Source organism: Epargyreus clarus, unplaced genomic scaffold (assembly GCF_041222505.1).
Source record: "Epargyreus clarus isolate Ecla_fem2 unplaced genomic scaffold, WU_Ecla_fem_2.2 ptg000003l, whole genome shotgun sequence".
Taxonomy (NCBI): domain Eukaryota; kingdom Metazoa; phylum Arthropoda; class Insecta; order Lepidoptera; family Hesperiidae; genus Epargyreus; species Epargyreus clarus.
In genome coordinates, this window is record NW_027332211.1 from 11,895,812 (window position 1) to 11,914,968 (window position 19,157).

Consider the following 19,157-nt stretch of genomic DNA (forward strand, 5'->3'; position numbering starts at 1 on the left):
TATTTATCCGTACTTGGCCAGTGCGGTGGACTAAAACCACATAGTCAGAGGAAACCCGCGCCCAGCAATCGTACAGTAAGCGATTTACGAGTATTTAAGACTAAATTTCTTAGGAGCGGTGTATAAAACCGACCGAGACCGACATCGACCACTCTACCACTTACTATAAACTTATTTCAGTAACTAAAGTTTGCTATTGCAATTTTATATACGAGCGGGCGAATCGTGCATTGAATGTAAACAGTTCTTACGTCGTAACTTCTGGCTATGAAATCTTAAATTTCATTGTTAAGTTAAACAATGTTATACGGTACTGTTCTCTCCGAACTTAAATGTTTATTGTACATTACGGCTGATAAGACTTCGCGAGTACATTGTTTTGTTATATAACTGTAACTAGTTTACGCCCGCGTCTTTGTTTGTGATAGCCAACGGAATAATAAGACATTGTAGTGGCCTACGAAATGTAATAAAGATTCAGAATCTTCGTAGTCTTATTACTGCTTGTAAATTATATGATACCAACTTTAGTTTTGCCAAATTAGTTTACTTTGTGTCCATAAATATTGTGGACATAAAGAACATCATGCCTTTTTCAATATCGGTGTAGCAGACAAGCATGCAGACCACCTGATGGTAAGTAGCTACTGCCGCCCATGGACATTTGTAATCAACCTCAGATAGGATTAGTTATTCCTTCCTGACGTCGGCTACAGATGCGCCGCTACCCCTGACGACTAAACTGGAAGGCCCCGGAATAGTATGTCTCTGTTACCACACTCTTCAAACCAGAACACACAAGCGCTTAATACTATTATAATCTAATAGGCAGAAATAGGGGTGGCGGTGGTGCCCCTGGAGTCAAACCACAAATAGTTCAACCACCTTCAAATTACTGATAGAACATAGACCATTCAATATAGATTTCCACTTTGATGAGATTTTACATGAAAAGGTAAATTTTAGTTATCTTCCTTCCGGCTTCCGTATCGTAAAGAGACAGTTTCAAGTCCAAATAGGATTTAAACGCAATAAGATTAGTTAAAATAGAATCAATACTTTTTGCGTGATACTCGAATCAACAGACAAATGACTATATAATATAATAGATATATTATATTTCGTGAGTACAAGCTAGGTTCGTACTTTCATTGGGTAATTAAGTTGGGCCAAATGTTTTAAGATATTATCGAAGGAATGACGAAAAGGATCGGAAGGGTGGGTCCCTGAGAGTTGCCATTGCTCGTGGCTCATAAAGGAACGTAACTGCTGTTGTGAATAGATAATAAAAGTTTTATTAAAATTTCATGCCCTTATTCACCACCATTTATGGGAAAGGAGCCCTTTTCTATTTTAAGTTAGATACTATTGCTTTGACAAAAATTATACCTTATAGGCCTAATCCTTCTCATTTTGAGAGGAGACCCGTGCCCAGCTGTTGGACAATAATTTTACCGGCACCATCGCTATATCTATTTCTGCTTTTTAACAGCAGCGCCAATTACTACTAGTTAAGGAAACAAAACATTCCATTTTAGTTTTCAGTGGTAGCAAAGTATCTTAGACCAACCATGCATAGGATATTGATTCTACTTAGAGATGATTTAGAAATATTTTTGAACGGTGACTACTTACGGTCAGATGGATTGCATCTTCTTTTGCTTCTATAATCACATGAAAAATCTTTCTTGCTTTTTTTATTAGAAGTGGCATTGCGACCCTAGAACCTATTTTATGTAAATATGCTGCGTTTACGGCACAATAATATTTTTATTAAAAGAGCTTCCGAATATAAATATATTTTTCCACGACTCACATTTGACTTATGGCCTGCAAAAACTATTTTATGATCGCCCGACGACAAAGGACACTTGTATTTTTATGTAGATTTCACAAAAATAATGTTCTGCAGTCGGCTATAAATCACTGCATTGTTTAATATTTATAAAAGGAAACGTTCATAACTCGGAAGCTTCAGTGTGATAAAAATTATATGATTGTCCCTGTAGTATAGTGTCAGAATAGAGCTACGGTACCCTCTGTGTATCTCTGTATGAGACGACTTAAAGGGTGCTTCCCGGATTGCGGCAGAGAGCGTGGAACTCGACCGGTTCAGCCAGCCACCCCGGGAAAGTTGACAGTTTGTGAGGCCGTACATTTTCGTAAACACCTGAAGGGCTTTCTATAATATACTTGAAGGACTCCGGTCACGTTTTTTGGGGAACCTGGAGTCCTCCTTGTAACGCTGTGGTCTACTTTAGATTTGAGTAATGTATATATTTGCATCTCGCTCCTTTATAATTTATAAATCACGAACATATCGGCATATTTTTATGCAGTCTTTACTAAATTGCTATGCTTACATGTAATGCGGAGGCAGCCGATTACTTTGTACCTATTTACAGATTGAAAAAAATAATTTAAAAGCTGAAAGCAATGTATATTTTGATGCTCGAATTATTTGCATGTATGCAAGACCAGTTCATATAAATAGTACATATTTATTGCGTTCAACATTTCAAGCGTAAACGAGAAAATGAACTGAACAATTTCGATATTTCCATGAGCTGTTGAAGTTTATTGCTGATTCCAAATGTATTGTGTATTAAAGATTAATTACAGGCATCGACATAGCCGATTTTAATTAATCTCGGTCCATGCGAACAACGGCGTTCAATTTTCTGGTCAAATGGATTACCATCACCAAATGTAAGGCTGTTACGTGGTCGGGTTTTAATGATTTCCCATTTTTCATCCTTTGCATTTCGCGATTTTAATTTTGAAATGTAGCATTTAATTCAGAAAATGGTCCCAAACTGCAGTCAATTTAAGGGTAAATCAAAATTAATTTGAATTGGAGAACAATGAACTAGTAGTAGAAGGTGAAGAATCCTTTGAGTTCAAGCATGGCACTGCCGTCACCCCCATATATGCCTCATAATATTATTGTTAAAGCTATTGTATTACTTTAAAAGGTGTGGTATTAACCCTTTCGGTGGTGCAACGCACCATCCGGTGCACGTCAAAATCAACGTTTGTAGTGTGGCACAACGTGTTAAGAGGAGCATTTCAACGCAATTATTCTAATCCTGGTAGAAATATACCTATTCGTGGCCAACAATGTTAGTCCTGCAATCTTGGTGATTAATTTCAGATGTCTATGAACAACAGTGACCGTTTATCATCAGGTGGACTATATAATCCACTCCACGCCTTTAATAAAAAACTTCGCTCCACCAATAAAAACCTAATATTTTATGGTCGAATGTATGGTGGTATGTTAAGGCTACATTGTAACGACACATGAACTTTACGCGAAGCTTCACAGACGCACTAAAATAATTCCTCTAGATACGACAGAGTACTGTTCAAAATAGTACACTACGAAATGGAATACATATGTACATACGAAATGGAATAGAGTTGATCTACGGGACTACGTGATCCTATACACAATGTATTGAGTTACAACGATATCGACTGCGGAGGTTCTGAGAATAGCTATAGCTCTATGCAGCGACTCGACTCATGTTAATTAATTACTGGGAGTACATACGCAGGTAAGTCTTTGTTCCAGGTTTACTGAGCTGCCTTTACAATAGGTTACGTTATATTGTTTAATCTCATGTAACCGTATGTCTTTAAAGTTTGTTTATTTATTAACATGCTATGTACGGGTCAAATTTAATGCACGTAAATATATAAACGTAATATACAAAACGTGAAAAACACGTGTAACTTCCAATATGATATTTTCCAGCTTTTTTTTATAATATAGGAGTAGCAGACGAGCATCCAGTCCACCTGATGTTAAGTGGCTACTGACGCCCATGGACATCTGTAATCAACCACAGATAGGATTACATATGCCCACCTGAGGCCACAGATGCGCCGCTTCCCCCTGAGTACTAAGCTGGAATGCCCCGGAAATGTCTGTCTCCCTTACCTCACCCTTCAAACCGGAACACAGCAGCGCTTAACACTGCTGTTATTAGGTAGAAATAAGTGTGGCGGCGGTGCTGCCGGAGTTGAACCACAAAGGGTTCCACCACCAATAAATGTGACAATTCCGATTTGACCGATTTAGACCGACGGCCAAACAAGATAATTATTCTTATTATGTCATTTCGATAATCACTTAATAGACTCTTGAGAATATAAAGAATACCTAACAAAAACCGGGGTTTTTTAATAGAAAAATGACGCAACATATTAAAGCTTTTTAGTAGGTAATTCGCTTTAAATATTTATATAGTAAACACATTAGATAATTCATTATTGGAATTAAACAAACACACGTTTTAATGATAAAATTTTACCAGTATTTATCAATAGTGTTGATTCAATCTGTATTCTATTCGAAACTTAACATTCCACGTTATTTTATGTTCCCCGTGTTCAAGCGTTCACTAGCGGATATACGAATTTACTTACATACATATTTCATACTTTTCCGAGACGTTCCAGTTTAGTCCTCAGGGTTAGCGGCGCATGGCCGCAGTGGCTACCTCAGGTAGAAATATCTAAACCTATCTGAGTTTAATTACAGATGTCGAACGACGGCAGTAGCCGCTTATCGGTGGACTTCGTGCTCGTCTGCTACTCTTAGAAAACATACATACATGGCGGTTTATATAGAAATTCCTTTTTTGAAGTCGGTTAAAACGTTTCTGAGCTCGACTGCATGCGGTATTCGGATGCTGTTCCTACTCGCATCTTTGACAGCTAGTTTGATACGTGTTCGAAATTATTGACTTTCATTTTTAAAGACGTTTGAAAAAATTTTTGTTACTTTTATTGCAACAGTTATTGGAAAAGTTCGGAAACTGTTATTTGAATGGAAACTTTTGAAACGAGAAGTATTTTTAAAGAAGTAGCAGACGAGTATGTAGTCGACAATGTATAGGTGCACTGCTAAGTAACGAAGTTAAAGTGCCTCATATATGTATATATGGAATATATAAGAGCTACTGCCGCCCATGGACATCTGTAATCAACCCCAGATAGGATAAGATATTCCTACCTGAAGTCGGCCACAGATGTGCCGCTACCCCTGAGGACTAAGCTGGACCGCCTCAGAAATGTATGTCTCTCTTAACACACCCCTCAAAGCAAGACCGCTTAATCACAGATTAATAAATAGTTACTGCTTAATACTACTCTTAATAGGCAGAAATAGGTGTGGCGGTGGTGCCACCGGTGTTGAACCACAAATGGTTCTACCTTCAAATCGATAATGTTTTTTATAGCTCATAAAATAAAATAAAACAATGATTGTCAGGCACCTATTTTATTCCCCGTTAACAGGTGTTTTTATTTCTCGGATATCGTAAAGTTCACACGATTGCAATAAACCATTCAAACTGAAATAAACGCTATCATTCGAATGATTATCATGCCATAGTTACAGGTTACACTGATTAAATACTAGCTTTTACCCGCAGTTTCACTCGCGGTAACAATAGTGAACTACTTTTTGGAACAAAAGGTACCCTATGTCCTTTAATGGAACCCTGACAATGTGTGTACCAAATTTCACGACAATATTAGTTAGGATATATAACGGCATTTTTCTTGTGATCGAGAGGGTTTGTATGATATGATGTATGAAATAATGTGAAACGTAAAATATGTATATATGAGACAAAATCCAAATTTAGTATTTGTACTTTTATGTCATAAAAAGTAACAACATTGATATTCCGTTAAACATTTTCATTCATTCTCTCAATATTCATTTCGTTTTTAACCATTCCATTACCATACTTAGCCGTTCCCCTAGTACTTCAGTATTATAATTTCCTGCATAGTTTATCGTTCAATTTAAGTAAATTACGTCCATCCAGAAGATTTATTCAGGAAAAAATTGAACACTAACAACCGTTCTGAAGTTTAAATTGAAGCCGAGAGAGCTTGCCGGGACCCGATTGACAATTCTCTAAGAATAACATTAATGGTCAAAAATCCTGCTGAATATTTTCTGTGATACTCTCAGACTTTGGTACTATTACATAAATGTAGATATCTACGGTTGTCGTAAAAGAACTTCATAATTTTTTATTTTTATAATATAGTAGTAGCAGACGAGCATACAGTCCACCTGATGGTAAGTGTCTACTGTCGCCCATGAGCATCTGTAATCAACCCCAGATACGATTAGACATTCCTTCGTGAGGTCGGCCACAGATGCGCCGCTACCCCTGAGGACTAAGCTGGAACGCCTCGGAAAAGTCTGTCTCCCTTACCACACCCTTCAAACCGGAACACAGCAGCGCCTAACACTGCTGTTATTAAGTAGAAATAGGTGTGGCGGTGGTACCGCCGAAGTCGAACCACAAAGGGTTCTACCACCTTCACTCCAATTTTTCGGTCTACTTTTTTATACAGTGTTATTTCTGAATAGAAAAGTTCGTAGGTTACGTAAAGTATGTATTCGGAGCCATTAAGGTTGAACACTAACTTGTATACAAATCGCATACAATACGGGAATAGTACCTTGCAAAAGTTGTTGTGGTTATCAAATAAGCCCTTTGCAGTTTTTTCGAGTATATACGGGTGCTAGTTTCTGTTACTGTACGTTTGCATTTTTTTCATTATCTTTGATACTAACGAATAGCGCCATATAGTTAGATTATTAATTTTGAAGTGTCAGAATGGTCTGATTGTTATTGTTGTGACTTATAACACATTCTGCTTCATATAATAGCTTGTTAAATACACCTTTAATTCAGAACTCTCTGATATATGTTAATAACACGACTCCAAAACAATAGCATTACAATTCTCCGCCCGCGTGTACATAAATGAAAGGCATATACGAGTATGAATTGCCTTTACCGTTTTAATATCAAACTCGAAACATCCAATAAGCTCTCGACTTAACCGACGAATATTTGTATGAATGATTCCCAAACGCCCCTGAATATAACCCGAAGCCTCAATACTATTTTATGAAAGCCTGAAAGGAAATGTGTCATGTTCAAAATCCTCAGAGTTTCAGATCAATCCAGAACGGTGCGGTGAGGTCGTACAAGTTAAACTTTGTGCCAAGTTCCCTCATTTGTCGTAGGAACTTCGATTGAATGGGCAGCCTTACGAACTATAAGTAGGGACAATAATTAAGTGTATGAAAAAGAATGGGTGGAACATTCTTGCGGTGATATGTTTTCTTAAGCTTAATACTAAAAATTAAGTGTATGCTTGTGATATCTGCCATTTTCTAAACTTGTATCGTATATAGAATCCAACGAAAAGTATACATAAGTACACATATCAGATTTTTGTGTATTTAAAATGTTAGCTTCAGGGTTATTAATGTAGAAATAAAGGAAACTATAAATTTTGTAGTAATATCCATAATTCGCGTCACATTATCAGATATTATCGTATTATAATGGTGTTCGTCTATTTGTCAAGATATTGTCATTGTTCGTATATCTTCAGTTCTTAAATTTGTTATCTTATTGATATTATACTTACCGTACATAGGTACAGTGGATCTGCAAAATCTTTATAAAATACTGTACAGTGTACACCTACATATTTATTATTTCTAGTGAACAAAAAATCCTAATCCTGTACATGTCAAATGCCAATTCAAACGAGTGATATACGAATTAAGCAGCAATAAGAGCATTTATAAAGTGAAGCATTGACGTTAATCTTCATAAATGGAAATTATATGTGCCACGGGAATCAATTTTCTGGCTGGCTGCATTTCATCGGGTATTCGGCTGCCATTTGACTTTTTAATATTTTTCAATGAAAATGAACTCGCTTGTTCTTGAGCTGATTTCGCGGAATTGTAAATTTCTACTAAGCAGCGCTGCAGTAAATCTTGCAAATGCAATTTATGTTCTCGATTCAAAGTCTTTTGGGGCATGTTTACAGTTTTATGAGCTTCAACTTCACTGTTCATTAACTTGGTTTAGATTGATGCTCCTTAATTTTTGTATATTATTGGTTAGAAATCTGGCTACTACATCTATAAAAAAGACTAGATCTCTCGTAGACCGAATGGACTGATGACCCGAAGAAGAAGTCACCATACTTACACCGATTTTTCTAGGGGATCTTTCGACGAATCAATTTTCTGGCTGGCTGCATTTTATCGGGTTTTCGGGTGGCATTTGACTTTTTAATATTTTTCAATGAAAATGAACTCGCTTGTTCTCGAGCTGATTTCGCGGAATTGTAAATTTCTACTAAGCAGCGCTGCAGTAAATCTTGCAAATGCAATTTATGTTCTCGATTCAAAGTCTTTTGGGGCATGTTTACGGTTTTATGAGCTTCAACTTCACTGTTCATTAACTAGTGTAAGATTTAACCTCCTTACTTATTGTATAGTATTGATTAGAAATGTGCCCACTACGACAAGACAAAGGATCAGGTTCTGGTTGACGGAATGGACTGATGAACAGAAGACGGGATATACATATTTAGACGGGTATTTCGACGGAACTTCGATTGTTCCCAATGGTACAAATACGAATGGATGGCACTACGGGTGGACTAATTGACGACTGTATATTATTTTATCTAAGTATTTCTTGTTTTACTGAAAACTGTCAAAAAATACCTATAGACCCTCAAATAATTTGCCTCATTAGGTTCGGATGCAAATACTATATAATATAAACACAGCGCAAAACAATATAATGCTTTCCCCATAGACAGAACCTTAATACGTAATTAACACCTTAAGGCTTGTCTATCTACGCAAACCTTTGTCTTGTCACGACATTTCTTGACAACAACAACAAAACTTTCCATACAAGACATTAAAACTTTCGAGTTTTCTTCCTAGTTACGTGCAAACTTTATTAACTCCTGTATGAGGGAACAGGTGATAAACTTCTTCAACTGACGACAAGTTGCAAACTAAACAAGTATATTTCGAAGTTATTTAGAACTCGACTCCCTTCGCCCGTTAACTTAAATGTGACTAGTAACTTGTTGGCTTAGTTTGGCGCGGATATAAAATCATATTTTTGAAGTCGGAATAGAAGAATAAACTTTTTACTTTTTGTTGAAAAAGTGGTTTCGTGTAGTTTATTTTATACATTCCTGTCACTTTGAATTTGGGCGTCTGCTCGATCTGGCATCAAACCCAGAACCTTTGCCAGACCGTATGGTGACTATTAAGACACTCGCGCCCCCATTTCAGTGGTTCGCGCCCCCATTTTGTTTAATCTCTATATATTTACAAAAGCCATAAATTAGAGGTGGATTATAAATTTTACATATTATGTTATTGTCTACGCCTACAAAGTCGTGGGTACAGCTAGTAACGTATAGATATAACAAACAAAATTGATTGATGTGTTTTCCATGTTTTCGTAAAAACAAACTTTATTCGAAATACATCTCATAAACCGTTTTATTTCGCACTGAGCTATTTGGTTTCGGATTCGTTTCATGGAAGCTACGCTTTACAACTCGCCATCAAAGTTGTGTACATCAACATTTAAGGATACTCTACCAAATAACTTTGTTGTGGAGGATAAACGGTCGACGAAACTTGGAGCCCCCGAGGCCACTTAAAACTTATGTGGCTTCGTTAACCATAGTCCTATATTACGACAGTTAGGACCAAGCATAACTGCGTATCTTCCTTTAGATTTATTCTTGGGTCCTTGTTTACTGACGGTAGTCGGAAATCATTGAAATGGATGGAGGGTCTGGAATTTGTCATTACACTATCTTGGATATCATCTACTCTAATAGGTATAAGAGGGTTTCAGTACTCAGTAGGAGTACGTGAATATAACATACGATATTAGTCAGATAGATCATAGTTATATGAAGTCACGCCTAAAATATCCTTCATTCATTATTTCGCAACTTGACTGCACCAGTGACTTATAGTCATTGTCATAATAGTCATATTCCTAAAGAAAAATGAAGCTCAGACTCTGCCGCGCCGAAACTTACAGGTTCGAATCCTGGTGCAGCAAAGTTTTTATGTCTATTTAAATTTAGGCGCCTGTTCAGGCTCTTCTGAAATCATTATTTTAAAACTTGATAATAAAATTGAGTTATGAATAAATGTTCCTTTTCAGTTTAAAAACTTATGCATTTTGATCCTTAAATCAGTATGAAAAACCTAGTTACAGAAGTATTCTATACCGCAATATCTACTGAGTGCTTTAGTGCTTTGATAAAATCAGTTATAGCGCAAGATAGTTTTAATGGTATTACACAAAGCCCTGCAGCAGAATGGAAATGACCTAGTTGAAACCGTTTAGCAAACACCACGGCTGACCCAGGAAACGCCTAACCGAGTTTGAGAAGTCTATGTACTGTAAGGCTTTCCTCCCACGTGCGGTTAAATAACCGCCTCGTAGCTTTGAGAGATTTTCTGTGTTTATGAATATTCGCGTATAAATATACATTTTGGTGTATAAATATACAAAAATAAAGTATGAACCAAATAAACTTATAAAATTGTACAACTATAGTCGACTAGCTGACCCGGCAAACGTTGTGTTGCCATATAAATAAAAAAATGTTAAGGGTGAACAACCCTTATCACTTAGAGGTATGAAAAATAGATAGTAGCCGATTCTCAGACCTACTGAATATGCATATAAAATTTGGCGAAAATCGGTAAAGTCGTGTCGGAGGCATTATGACATGAGAATTTTATATAAAAGATTATATAATGAAACGTGATGCCACGTGCCCGCGTCACGATTGTAATGAAACTTTGCATTAACAATGATCTGGAAGTCAAACTTTAGTTCTTATAGTTTTATGGTAGGATTTCGTATATTGTAAATACCATAGACACAGCCAAGAGTATACAAATATTTTAAACACAAGTGTAATCTAAAATGATCGAAAACCAAATTTGGAATCCGAATCAGATAGCTTCATGACTGCTGAGCCACGCTCGACCAAAATGTAGGTGTTTTAAAAATACTACTTATAAACGTTATGTGTACGAAAAACCTTAGTGCAAATAAATTATAGGTATAGCATCTGTTTTGTACAACTAGATTCTAGCAAAGTCACTGCTATTACTGAAGTTAAAGTCAGACGGTTATTGCATCTGTGTTTAGGTGTACCCCAAGATATAAGAAATTAATTGTTTATAACCTCAAAACTTACTACTATTATTACTTACTACAGTACTTATTTCATGTCTTATAAACTGTTTTATTGTATAGGGCCTCTCAATTTAAACTTTATTACTAAGTAGGTAACTAGTTGAATTCAAACTGCAATATGTAACTAGTAGTAGTCGTTACATTTATAATCACATTGATTACTTACGCGGCTCAGTTAAAGTAAACCTTCATAGAGTAACGCGATAACCAGCAATATTTGGCAGACACATCAATATACCAATTAATCTCACACATATTGAAATTTGCAATTATTTTGTGAAGGCAAATACACATCGTAAAGGCTTCTACCGCATCATAGTAAAATTTGTTATAGTTTCATATTCTCCCTTTTAAAAACACTTTTTAACTAAACATACAATGTAAACTTACAAAGAAAATTGCGACCGACATTGCCCAAGGCAGTTATAGTAATAAAGTTAAATTTTAGAGAAGATAAAACAGTTAATAGCACTAACGAGACCATAATAATGTTCCCACAAAAGTTTTGCGCCACGTTTTTTAAATTTAACTCGAAAACATACTTTAATTATTCCGAAGAGCAGGTTTAATTTATTTTCAGCAAACAAAATATCTAAAATACAAAGTTCGTTTTTCTATTTTCCATTATGCAAGAGACATTGTATTTTAAAGGGTTACATTAGGACAATAATTATTAAAGTCTGTAAACATTTTAAGGTTTTCAATTAAATTTGATATGAACTCTTCGAGGTCAACTTTGTTTCAATTACAGTATATTTTAAAGCTTTTGAATGAAAAGGAATCAATATAGATGGATTATTTTACCTTCGCAATGACTCAATAAAGGAAATTATTATAAAGTGATTTTTAGTATAACTAAATTGGTAAACAAATAATTCACATAGACTTAAGAATAAAAGATTCGGTTCAATAAGAAAGAGAATAATTATGATATATACATAAGCTTTCTTCATTTATTTTTGGTCTTTTTATGTTTCTATACTTTGCATAGATACATAGTCCCTCCATCGTGGTTGCAATAAAAACAAAGAAAAGTCCACAAATAACTAAATTCAATTAATATAACAGGTACTTGAAATTGTATTCAACACAATACAAAGACAAGTCCACAAATACCCGAATCCAATCAATATAATACTTGAAATTGTGCAGAAGTCCATGATAGCAATAATAATAGAAATTTGCGAATTCCATGACAAATCCTAGATTAAGCAAAATGAAATGCACTTGCATTTTGAAATTCGAGTCAATATTAAAGTTTTGCTCGGCTTCTGCCGTCCGTTTGAACCGGCAGGTAAGCAAACACCGCACTCCAGCTCCGATGTTTGTTCATATAAAACAACAAGTATGAAAAACACATAGCAGCTGATATATATGCCAAATATTCCAAATATTCGGAGTTATTGATATTTGTGTAGTTTCAACCCGACTATGGAAGTAATCATTTTCGAGACTCATATATGTAAAATATAAGGAATCGCTTGATTTTTCTTAATTGTCGGAGTAATATAGGCAATTTGTTTCACTTTTAAGTTAATTACTTTTAAGGAGTTACGTTTTATTTCTATGTCGAAAACATATTAATAAATCATAAGAATATTGCAATATAGATAGGAAAATTAAATGAAAAGTTTTAGCAGTTTTCAAACATTTACCTACAAAAATAAGTTTACCTACTGTTTGTTTGATGATATTTAAAACTAAGACGTATTCGTGTCAATGAATATTTCATCACGAAATCTAACACTAATTAATTTGAATTAATTCTTGTCTGACTCTGTTCCTAATATAAACTTATGTTTAAAGGACATATAAATATTTAAATCGGTTAGATTTTAGTATCAAAATGTTAGAAGCTAGTTTTAGTAATATTATTAAATGTTTTATAAATATTATACAATACATATCAGAGCACTATGAATACTTATTTATTTTTGCGAATTAATTAAGACTTTGATAATAGATAATGGAATATAATCAAGACATTGTTGTAATAAATTTTGTTAGAGGACAGATATTTAATAAAACGATACTGTTTCTGTTTTTGATTGATTCGCCTTTTAGAAACATAAACAATGGTGGAAAACCCTTTGTATCTAAGTAACCCTAAACAATTAATTAACGTAGGTATTTGTAGAGCTTGCATTGTTGTAGAATGTTAGTTAAGTTCGTATTTGACAACCAATATTCGGCTACCATTAAATTAATTTTGTTGCAACTAGGTTTTGGTCTGGGAGGACAAATAATGGTGTTAGGTTTTGCTGTAACTCAACGTGACGTGAAAAGCCATGTAGGCGATAAATGAGAGAATTTTAAAGCAGTCTTTTTCCAGTACTCAAGTATTAGTTGAGATGACTAAGAATTTCAAGCTTATGGTCATTTGGTTGGTGTTGATACAAGTGTTTATACTGGTAATACTAAATTAACAAATATTATGTTTTATTCAGTTTTGGAGACCAACATAATATACGTCGAAATATAAATAAAATTTATTTGACAATCTTTCTGTAGCTTTCTTATTTGAATCTTCTTAAAAATAATTTCGTTTAATACATACCTAATCCAACAGTTAGGCTTTGTACGAGAACTAAAAATTCCATAAAATTTCAATAAATAAAAATTAAATCATGTAACTAATAACTATTTGCATTACTCACAATAAATATAATAAACATATAAGGAAATTAAGCTAAGTACACATTACGAACGACATTTGCACTAACTACATACAAACGCCTGACATTTGTTGTCGCCCGAGGCAAGGCGGTTATGCTATGCAGTCCCGCAGGCGTTCATTTATGTTTCACATTAACTTCACAATGTCGGCTTAGCGAAATGTAATATAATAATGTTTTCTAGCTTACATAATTCTATTCAACATTTGGGTAATATAGCAAATGAGCATGCATTAGGTTATTTATCAAACCATTACTGTCTTACCGCCTTAGGCTAACATACATTAAATGTTATTGACGTATGATAAGTATGATTATTGGTCTCAATACATTTGATATTATAAAATAATTTTGTTGGTGGTTGAATTCTTCGTGGTTCGACTCCGGCGGGACCACCGCTACACCTTTTTCTGCCTCATAACAGTAGTGTTAAATGCTACTGTGTTCTGGTTTGAACGATGTGGTAAGGGTTAAGGCATACTTTTCCGAGGCGTTCCAGCTTAGTCCTCAGGAGTAGCGGCGCATCTGTGGTCATCTCAGGTATCAGATTATCTGGCATTAATTACGGATTCATGGGCGGCATTAGCCACTTACCATCAGATGGACTGCATGCTCGTCTGCTAATTCTATATTATAAAAAATAATAATATAGAAACGAAATACCTGACCGCTTCATATATAACTTGAAGATTTAGAAACAAGGAGTAATGTTGCCCATATCACTTTTACAATGTATCGAATGTCAATGTCATATTATGTTAACACCTCATTATATGTTTTAATTCGCTAAGACACTTGGGTTAAAGGGCGTGCCAAGGGATGACATACATCCGCTCGAAAAACATTACCTTCCGCAGTGGGGTAAAAAATTAAGATGTTCTAAAATCCCTTTGGTCAGTGTGGTAACTAGACTTAAACCCTTCTCAGTCTGAGATTTAATCCGTGCTTAGTGGGTCAGTAAAGGGGTGTTGATGATGCATTTTACTTAATGGAAGCGCGCACGTCCCCGCGGCAAAGTTAAGTAACTTCAGAAGCGGTCGGGAATTGGATTGGTGTCCCCTTGTGACTTTTCATACGTGCTTCGAAACGACGCGTTAATTTGTCGATAACTTTCGTTATCTTTTTCATATAATATTAGATTAGCAGACAAGCATGCAGTCCAACTAATGGTTAGTGCTATAGCTGCCCGTAGACATCTGTAATCATCCCCCGATAAGATTAGATTCCTACGAGGTCGATCACAGGTGCGCCGCCTGAGGACTGAGCTGAAACAGCTCGGAAAAGCATGTCTCCTTTACCATACCCTTCAAACCAGAATCCATTAGCGTTTAACACTGCTGTTATTAGGCAGGAATAGGTGTGGCGGTTGTGCCACCTGAGTCGAACCACTACCTTCTACCAACTTTATGTTCTGACAGCATTGATGAAAGATTTTCCTTGCCTACCGCATTTATGGGAGCGAAATATTTTCCACAAATGAGTTGCATACATTACGAAATGAACTTGCATTATCAGTGTGTAGCAGCAAATAACCAGTAAGATTAATTCGATGAACTAATGGCACTATGGCGCCGCCGTGTAATATTATCGCGAATTTAATAGACACTAATGGACAACTGCCAAATTACTGTCACTATAGATATCACATAACACGTGTATTTTATGGGTTGTTTAATTTAACCTTTATTGAACTTTATTGGATGGACATATACGAGTAGGTTTAAAAACTTTGCTGTTGATATAAAAAGCACGTTTTCATTTATTCGTGCTTAATTTTGTGTAGTTTGACTGCGATAGCGTCACTCCTAATCTGATTATGAGTAGTCGCGCTGTCAAGAAATTTTGGGTTTAAGTTTAACAGTTTACTTTCAGAAAAATCTGAAAAATGTGTTATTTAGTTATTTAATTTTAAGCTATCGAAGTTAATCCCCTCTGTTATTATTTTTCCTATTTTAATATAACAATTATTATAATTAAACATTTATGCATGGACTGTATGAAGTATAGAAGTTATACTTCTCGGACTAAAATTAAATGCATAAATTAATACTAATAGAATTTTGAATATTCTATTCTTAATACAGCACTCTACATGCTATATGTTGAAAGTGTAACGATAGTAATGATACAAAGGGTAATTCTATCCCAGAATCGCTGGCAGTGTGAGTTTCTATGATTTCCCAAGTGGAATAGTATACAGAGCAACAGGCACGTCGAATTAACTCACAATCCACCACGTCTCATTCCTTATGGTAGGAATTAACTTGTTATTCACAAGCTGTTTATAATTGATGGTCCGCGTGGCGCAGCGATCAGCAAATTGGTCAATTTTGTTTAAATTACAATATATTTTAAAGCTTTTGAATGAAAAGGATGCAATATAGATGGAGTATTTTACCTTCGCAATGACTAAATAAAGGAAGATATTATAAAGTGATTTTTAGTATAACTAAATTGGTAAACAAATAATTCACATAGACTTAAGAATAAAAGATTCGGTTCAATAAGAAAGAAAATAATTATGATATATACATAAGCTTTCTTCGTTTATTTTTGGTCTTTTTATATTTCTATACTTTACATAGATACATAGTCCCTCCATCGTGGTTGCAATAAACACAAAGAAAAGTCCACAAATAACTAAATTCAATTAATATAACTTGAAATTGTATTCAACACAATACAAAGACAAGTCCACAAATACCCGAATCCAATCAATATAATACTTGAAATTGTGCAGAAGTCCATGATAGCAATAATAATAGAAATTTGCGAATTCCATGACAAATCCTAGATTAATTAAGCAAAATGAAATGCACTTGCATTTTGAAATTCGAGTCAATATTAAAGTTATGCTCGGCTTCTGCCGTCCGTTTGAACCGGCAGGTAAGCAAACACCGCACTCCAGCTCCGATGTTTGTTCCTATAAAACAAACAAGTATGAAAAATACATAGCAGCTGATACATATGCCCAATATTCGGAGTTACTGACATTTGTGTAGTTTTAACCTGACTATGGATAGTATAATGATTTTCGAGACTCGTGTATGTAAAATATAAGGAATCGCTTGATTTTTCTAATTTGTCGGAGTAATATAGGCAATTTGTTTCACTTTTAAGTTAATTACTTTTAACGAGTTACGTTTTGTTTCTATTATAACTATTAGCTATGTCGAAAACATATTAATAAATCATAAGAATCATTGCAATATAGATAGGAAAATGAAATGAAAAGTTTTAGCAGTTTTCAAACATTTACCTACAAAAATAAATTTACCTACTGTTTGTTTGATGATATTTAAAACTAAGATGTATTCGTGTCAATGAATATTTCATCACGAAATCTAACACTAATTAATTTGAATTAATTCTTGTCTGACTCTATTCCTAATATAAACTTATGTTTAAAGGACATATAAATATTTGAATCGGTTAGATTTTAGTATCAAAATGTTAGAAGCTAGTTTTAGTAATATTATTAAATGTTTTATAAATATTATACAATACATATCAAAGCACTATGAATACTTATTTATTTTTGTGAATTAATTACGTCTTTGATAATAGATAATGGAATATAATCAAGACATTGTTGTAATAAATTTTGTTAGAGGACAGATATTTCATACAACGATACCGTTTCTGTTTTTGATTGATTCGCCGTTTAGAAACATAAACAATGGTGGAAAACCCTTTGTATCTAAGTAACCCTAAACAATTAATTAACGTAGGTATTTGTAGAGCTTGCATTGTTGTAGAATGTTAGTTAAGTTCGTATTTGACAAACAATATTCGGTTACCATTAAATTAATTTTGTTGCAACTAGGTTTTGGTCTGGGAGGACAAATAATGGTGTTGGGTTTTGCTGTAACTCAACGTGACGTGAAAAGCCATGTAGGCGATAAATGAGAGAATTTTAAAGCAGTCTTTTCCAGTACTTAAGTATTAGTTAAGGTGACTAAGAATTTCAAGCTTATGGTCATTTGGTTGGTTTTGATACAAGTGTTTATACTGGTAATACTAAATTAACAAATATTATGTTTTATTCAGTTTTGGAGACCAACATAATACACGTCGAAATATAAATAAAATTTATTTGACAATCTTTCTGTAGCTTTCTTATTTGAATCTTCTTAAAAATAATTTCGTTTAATACATACCTAATCCAACAGTTAGGCTTTGTACGAGAACTAAAAATTCCGTAAAATTTCAATAAATAAAAATTAAATCATGTAACTAATAACTATTTGCATTACTCACAATAAATATAATAAACCTACAAGGAAATTAAGCTAAGTACACATTACGAACGACATTTGCACTAACTACATACAAACGCCTGACATTTGTTGTCGCCCGAGGCAAGGCGGTTATGCTATGCAGTCCCGCAGGCGTTCATTTATGTTTCACATTAACTTCACAATGTCGGCTTAGCGAAATGTAATATAATAATGTTTTCTAGCTTACATAATTCTATTCAACATTTGGGTAATATAGCAAATGAGCATGCATTAGGGTCTGTCTTACCGACTTAGGCTAACATACATTAATGTTGCTATTGACGTATGATAAGTATGATTATATATTGGTCTCAATATATTTAATATTATAAAATACTAATTTTGAAGGAAGTAGAAACCTTCGTGGTTCGACTCCGGCGACACCACCACTACACCTATTTCTGCCTCATAACAGCAGTGTTAGGCGCTGCTGTGTTCCGGTTTGAAGGGTGTGGTAAGGGAGACATACTTTTCCGAGGCGTTTCAGCTTAGTCCTCAGGGGTAGCGGCGCATCTGTGGCCGACCTCAGGTAGGAATATCTAATTCTATCTGGGGTTGATTACAGATGTCCATGGGCGGCAGTAGCCACTTACCATCAGGTGGACTGCATGCTCGTCTGCTACTCCTATATTATAAAAAAAAAAGAAATGTGGTAAGGGTTAAGACATACTTTTCCGAGGCGTTCCAGCTTAGTCCTCAGGAGTAGCGGCGCATCTGTGGTCACCTCAGGTATCAGAGATTATCGGGCATTAATTACGGATTTATGGCATTAGCCACTTACCATCAGATGGACTGCATGTTCATCTGCTAATTCTATATTATAAAGAATAATAATATAGAAACGAAATACCTGACCGCTTCATATATAACTTGAAGATTTAGAAACAAGGAGTAATGTTGCCCATATCACTTTTACAATGTATCGAATGTCAATGTCATATTATGTTAACACCTCATAATATGTTTTAATTCGTTAAGACACTTGGGTTAAAGGGCGTGCCAAGGGATGACATACATCCGCTCAAAAAACATTACCTTCCGCAGTGGGTTAAAAAATTAAGATGTTCTCCAATCCCTTTGGTCAGTGTGGT

General features: G+C 34.8%; 1 protein-coding gene across 6 annotated transcripts in view; it reads left to right on the forward strand.

Moving 5' to 3' along the window:
* LpR1 (Lipophorin receptor 1) overlaps nt 1–19,157 on the forward strand; it is a 301,804-nt gene that overhangs the window by 117,309 nt on the left and 165,338 nt on the right. The gene's annotated exons all lie outside the window — the stretch shown is intronic.